A 7,241-nucleotide genomic window follows, 5' to 3' on the forward strand; every position below is an offset into this window, starting at 1 on the left:
ATGAACACAAGATATAGGCTCCAATCTAGGGCAAAACCCCTCCAAGGGGAAAAACACGCAATAACTTCTCTTGTAGTAGAATCAAGTCAAAGGAGACTTCAAAGACCAAAGACCAAACCAGGGCTCCCATCAAGACCAAGTCAACCAACCAATATCGAGATTGAGACCAAAAAGTATTCCATGAACAAGGTTCTTCTAGCCCTTTAGACCTCCAAGACAAGATACAACACCTTCCTAAAACTTCAGACTTGAGGTAAGCCCAAAAACCTTACGCTCTTCATACGTGTGAGCTACAAATGACAAAAATTAGACTTCTGAATCCTTCAAGACTTGCTTCCTTCCTTCACTGGGATTTTCTAGCCTCTTGAGAACTTCATACTTCATTTTCTAGCTACAGATCAGATCCAAGATGTATATTCTTCATGTGTATCTAATGAGTTCAAGGTTCCATCCTTTTATAGCCTTTCCAAGAGGCTCGAATAACCCTCTCTAGGTTGACATCTTCCTAGTTGGACGACTTGGTTTAGGGAGCCCTTATAGACACTTCCAAATACAATAATAATATTTCTTCCTTTGATACAAGTGCCCAAATGGGTCTTTTACAATATTACAATGACCATGACTCATGAAAAAAACCTAGAAGCATTCAATGGATGCTTGACCTAGTGACCAAAGACATAAGCATGAAACCCATGCTTCATAAATAATTTTTCTTTTACTTTTTCTTTCTTCTTTTGATCAATACATAGGAATTACATCAAGACATGAGTCAAATTTCAATATGAAGATCGGACCTAGTTACAATATTCAACACTCTCTCTTAACATAGGAATTACATCAAGACATGAGTCAAATTTAAATTATGAATATCGGACCTAGTTACATTATTCAACACTCTCTCTTAACTAGGGAGGTATTCATAATTGTCCAACTGGTACAAGGACAATAACCCCTTTGAAAATTTCTCATAAGAAGAGTCAGATTGATAAGCCAACTATAAGCATCAATATTATGATCAACCAACATTGTATTTGAGGCATAACTAGACAAGCTCTACTTTATTCAAGAGCATTATGCTGGGAGGCTTTATGTGTGATACCACACTACCTCTACAAGGCACACCCCATATAGATGTCCATAAAGTATGTCCTTTAAGACTATTCTTACCTTGGATTCTTGGCCTTAAATACTCAAATAATATATGTCCTCTTCAACCACTCTTATCTTGGATACTTGTCACTTCCTCAAATAGTGTCAGTTCCTTTCCTTTCTTGGATGTTTTATCCTCAAGGAAACCGCATATTCTTATCCAATCCTCTACCATTCTCTCTTCAAGGCCTTCACTTAGACTTATTGTTGTTAGTCCTGGTCAGGTGCTTGACACATGAAGAAGAGAATGCACATGTGATGTCCTTATCCTCCTTTTAACTTGCGAATATATCCTTGCTTCTATTCAAGAAAAATCCTTCACTCCCTCTCAAATCTAGAGGAGATCCGTGACTTCCTTTATAATTTGGAAGTCACATACAAAAGTTTTCTAGCTTATCTTCATAAGAGTATCAACTACAAATTCTTCATATATTCCTATGTTCGTCTTTTCTGCACATCTCATTGTATCGAGCCTACTTTCTTTCGAGGTATCATGGATCCATCTTCCTCAATCTTGTGACAGGTTCTAGGTCATCAAATTTGCACATCATTTTCAACTTGCCAATTTTAATGAAGGCATTATATTGAGCCTTTCTAGGTTTCCATTTGATCATAGATTCCTAAATAAAGTGACCTCCCTTAAACTTCAGGTTATCTCCTTGCATCACTACCTTTTAATCCCAAGATGAGTGTTTTCACAGTTATCAAATACCAGATATTGAGCTTCCCTCAATATATAGTTGAACTTGCCTCAACTGCCATCCTACAACATTCTTCCAGGTAGTAATAAAATATTTTAACCAAATAACCAACAATAAACATTAGCATCATACTTACCTCATTTTGATAACTTTCTCATCATCAACATATTTAAGGTCCATCTCCATACGATTCCTCCTTCATGCATTAGAGTACCCAAGGATCAAACTTGATTACCAAATTACCATTTTCTTCCAGAGATTGTACTTGATGTTTATCATTAGTAAATATATATTCTAGTGAGAATGTCTTAGCATTATATCCATTCTAGAGTAAGTCAAATTCATTTATTTAGGCATCATATAATCAAATGAAATATTCACTATGCATGTGACCAACCTTTCTTCCGGGATTATATGAATCCTACCCAAAGGTTATTTTTAAACATGCATTCATAATTTTTCACACAATCATCTAGCTATATGTATTTCACAGTGAGCTTCCAAATTAACCAATTGCATTCCTTCATCCTTTTCAGAGTATTATTTCCATGCAATATGGAATATATACTAGTCTTGTCATAATGCTTCTTTCAAGATCATTCTAAGATGATGACTCTCACAGGATCATGATGATCCACCTTAGAAAAATGAATCCTTTTAACATAATGTTAGAAAATGTATGGATGAAAACTTATGCAGAATCGTACCAAAGCTTTTCATTCTTGAAGGACTAGATGATTTCAAGCAATTCAAACAAGTAGACTTTAAATACGCTACTATCACATGCTTCTATCTATGATTCCATACTAAATCAACATTCTTATAGAAAATACAATGATACATTCTTATTTCTTTAACAATTGTTTCTTTACAATCCTTACAGTTCCATCCCCCCATCCTGCTTATCATTAACAAGCACAAGGACTACTTTGCTAGTCCATCCTTATCATTTTGCTTCCTTCATTATGTAGCTGCAACATTCACTAACAAGTAGGACCAAGAAAAATACAAGCATCATAATGACTTAGGATTTCAATGGTTTTTCATAGAGGGTATTCTCCTAGGATTCTTAGACATAAACCCTAAACTCCTTAATAAAATTCTTGGAAACATCAACACTAGAGTTTTTTTTTTTTTTTTTTTATGTCATATCCTAGATTTCAATTCCACCCTTGTTCAAGATTACCATATACCCTAGATTATCTAAAAACCCTAAAATTTAAGAGTTAGAGTTTCTTATGAGGGAACAAACATATTAGGGTTTCAAGTTTCATCTAGAGTTTTCTAGTCCAAGTTTCATCTAGGGTTCCTAGATACCAAAACTTGCATATTTTATCAACCCTGGATCCTATCCATACAAAACATGTTACAAAACCCTAATTCATTACTTTATACAAACCCTTTGTAAAAAAAATATACACACCTCAAGGATCATATGCCATTGTCTTCTGTGATCATTTGGAAGTTGTTACAAATCATTCTTCACAATCCAAGGTACTACTACTTCCATTGATGTCATGATATTTCCAAGAGCAATACCAAATCAATATGCTCTTCTTAAGGTGACTAATTGTAGCTACAATCCTTCAAGCTTGGTTTCAACACTTCTTCTAGATCCAAAAGTTTTATAAAATTATTTATCTATTATCATTGACCTAAACAATAGGTCTGGTACCTATTTCATAGTTTAAGATCATGGAGCTCCTGAAGTTTTTACTGTGATTACTTATCTCTAGCCTTGAGACTTCGGTCTTTCAAATTTAGTAGATCTAGTACCAATTTATGTTGTCCTTCTCTAGCCTCGATCATCTTAGCACAGTCACTGAAATACCTTGAGACAAGGCTTTAAAATGCCTCTCCATCTTGTGAATTTGTATCCTCTTCATATTTATTGATTTCCATATGACCCTCTAGAGTAGGTACTTCTATGACTTCTGCCCTAAAACTAGGGCTTCACACCTTCAGTTTATATACCTTTTAAAATTGTCTTAAAAGTCTTCCATGAAAATCAGCCTAGATTATTTTACAAGGAATTTCCCACGATCGCTTATAGGACTACTTCTAGTCTTCTCAAATTTTAATTTCCTCCCTTCACAATGTAACCATAGGACTAGGCCTCTTGGATCTCGAGGTCTTTTTTCCTTTTAAAATAGTGATTATAGGACTTATTTTTACCTTGTAGGTTCTTTGTTTTCTCTTACAATACCCTCAACCCAAGCTAGGCCTCTTGTCCCATCTCTCGAATATCAAAACAAAATATATTGAACTTTTTCGGCCTCTTCAAAGATCTCGGTCTCATGTACAGGACTTGGTCTCTTTTTCATAGGACTACCTCATTGGAAGTATGCTGAGAAAAATTATTTTTTTTCTCTTCTAAATATCTTAGAAAATCTCATATTCCAATCCCAGGTTTTCATCCCAGGATAAGGGTTCAACTAAGACTCTTAGATGTACTGATTATAGTTTCTTTGTATTTTATAGATATCTCTGAATTTTTAGATCCCAAACCCAATATTGCGGATCTTTAGACAAAAGGTGAGGACTATATCGATGATTTTTACATGCACTTGTGAATGTTAGAGGTATGTTTCGATGATATTGCTTGTAAACTTCTTCTGTACACTCTAGAAGGTAGAGAAGCAGTATGGTACCATAGTCTTCTGTCCAATTCAATCAATAACTAGAGGGAGTTCAAGAAATTTTTGCTCGAGAAATTTTTTGATGACAAGAATCCCACTATGTTGTTAAATGAACTTGGTAGTCTTCAGATAGAGTAAAAGGAAAATTTAAAAGATTTTAATCAAAGATTTACTCTTTTTTTTTTAAATTTCCCCACAGATGTGCAACCCCACGATTCTAACACAAAATATTATTATACCTTTGCCTTGCCAACTAACATTTTTATGTTTTTCAAAAGAGTTGAAAACGACACTTTGGCTTTAAACTTCGAAAAAGTTGTCACTGTGGAAAAGGACTTGTGATCAATTGGAGCCATTGAAGATCTTGTTGAATCTAAAGACTCCAAATAAACTAGTAAGAAAACTCAAGTCTCTTCCACTAAGGGAAAAGAGAAGGATTTTTTTTATATGGAAAGCTTGACCAAGTCTTTGAAGTTGGTCACGAATGAAGTATGAGAATTAAAGAGGAGGTATATCAGTATAAAGCGGAATTAGATTTGTAAATCTCAACATTTTTAAAAGTAATGTTATGAAATATAACCTATATTTTTTAAAACGTTGTTATAAAATATATGGACATTTTATTGGTTTACTCATTACTTTCTTATATATATCATTTTTTTTATATATAAATAGGTATTAATAAAAATATTATTATAATGTAATGTGGTTTTAATAATTTGTGACGTGATATCATGATTATGTTTGCTTGATTAAGAATGAAGATGATAATATGATGTACTTTTAAATGATAAAATGTTGTTTGATAAATAATATAATGATATTTTTTATAACATGTTGGTTTGTTAAATGATAATAATGATTTTCATTTTGTATTTATTAGATGATATGACAATAAGGAAATTCTCCATAAACTAGGTCATGGGGGATTTGAACCTTGGATCTCTCAATTTTCACATATTTCACATTACTTCGATCACCAATAGAGTTGCCCCCCTAGGACAAGATTATATGTTTTTCTTAATTAGATAATATTATTGCATTTTTTTTATTAGATTATATGAATTGTGTTATGAAACCAACTCACAAAAAGATAGAAAAGATAGATGAACGCCTTAGGAATAAGCTTCTTCGAGGGGGCAACCTCTTTTACATTACACAAATGAACAATTCTTAGATGATACAAATGATAAGACCTCCTTTCTATATATAGGAGTCTAAGGGGTCATAATATAATCAGAGCCGACATAACAATAATAATGTAAGGGCACAATAATAACAATAGTGGGCTTCTATGGGGCACAATAATAACAATATGGGGACTACATGGGTACAACAATATAATAAGGGAGTTGTACTAATAACGATAAGGGGTTACACTAGTAGTATAGGGGCCTAACATAACCCTCTCCTTCAAAAAGTGTTTTCCTCAACGCTTGAGTAGTTCTTGATGCTTCTGTATAAAATTCTTGTCCTCCCATGTGGACTATTCAGCAAGTAAGTTCTTCCACTTGATGAGATACTCTGAAATTGATCGATTTTGTAGCTGTTAGGTTCTTGTTTATGTGACTGATCTAGGTTCCAATATGATTTTTACTTACTCTTCAAGTTCTGGCAATATTGTTTGAATTGGGATATTCTGCAACTTTTGAATGAGTGGCTACACTTCTTTTTCCTTCTTCCATTCATCCCTTGCTTCATTTATCTAATCTAGTTGGATAATAGAAATAGCACAAAACAATGCTTCCACATCCTCATCCTTTCTTGAGAGTGCATCTACAACAAAAAATTTCTTTCCTTTTTTGTAGATGATGTCAAAGTCATAACCCAACATATTTGTGACCCATTTTTTTTGTTCTTCTAAAGATAATATTTGTTCTAAAAAGTATTTAATACTATCATGATCCGTTTTTACCTTGAAGTGTCTTCCCATTAGGTAAGGTCACCATTTCTTAAGTGTGTGTAGTATTTCCAACATTTCCTTCTCATAAATAGCTTTCTTGAGGGACATTTGTTTGTATGTATGTAACCATAAAAATACCCAATCGCCTACATCAAAACTTCTTTCATTGCGATGTTGATCTACATGTTGTTTCATTCGATTATGCACCAAAGTGGTGTTATCCTTTAAAAATTGGAGAACTTGTTGTTGATGCTCGATGTGATCTTTCACTGCTTGAATCTTTTTCTTCTTGATATGTCCTTCTATATTTAGAGTTTGAGGAGTGGTAATTTCTTCCAGTGCATTACAAGATATGGTCGGATTCATTTCTTTATGCTCTATGTGATCTTTCACTTCTTGAACATTTTTATTCTTGATATGTCCTTCTATCTTGATAGTTTGAGGAGTGGTAATTCCGGCCATTGCATTACAAGATATGGTCGGATTCATTTCTTCTTTCTTGATGTGGTCTTTCACTTCTTGAACCTTTTTCTTCTTGATATGTCCTTCTATCTTAAGATTTTTAAGAGTAGTAATTATTTCCAATGCTTTACGAGATGTGGTCGGATTCATTTCTTCTTTCTCTGGGGTTGGCTCCTGGTGTATATACTCTTCCTTTGATGTTTCTTGATCCTTTTCTTCCTCCTCTCCATAATCGATGTAAAATAATTTCTTCTCAGCACACTTATGACCTTTAATGTATTTTTTATCACAATTGTAACAAAGCCCTTTTTCTCTCTTTTCTTCCAATTGTTGTGGTGTAACCCTTGTAGTTTTTGGAAGGCTAGGAGAAACAACACTTCCATATTT

This window comes from Pinus tabuliformis, chromosome 9, assembly GCF_031772625.1.
Source record: "Pinus tabuliformis cultivar Carrire ecotype Pingquan chromosome 9, CPIR1, whole genome shotgun sequence".
Classification (NCBI taxonomy): Eukaryota; Viridiplantae; Streptophyta; class Pinopsida; order Pinales; family Pinaceae; genus Pinus; species Pinus tabuliformis.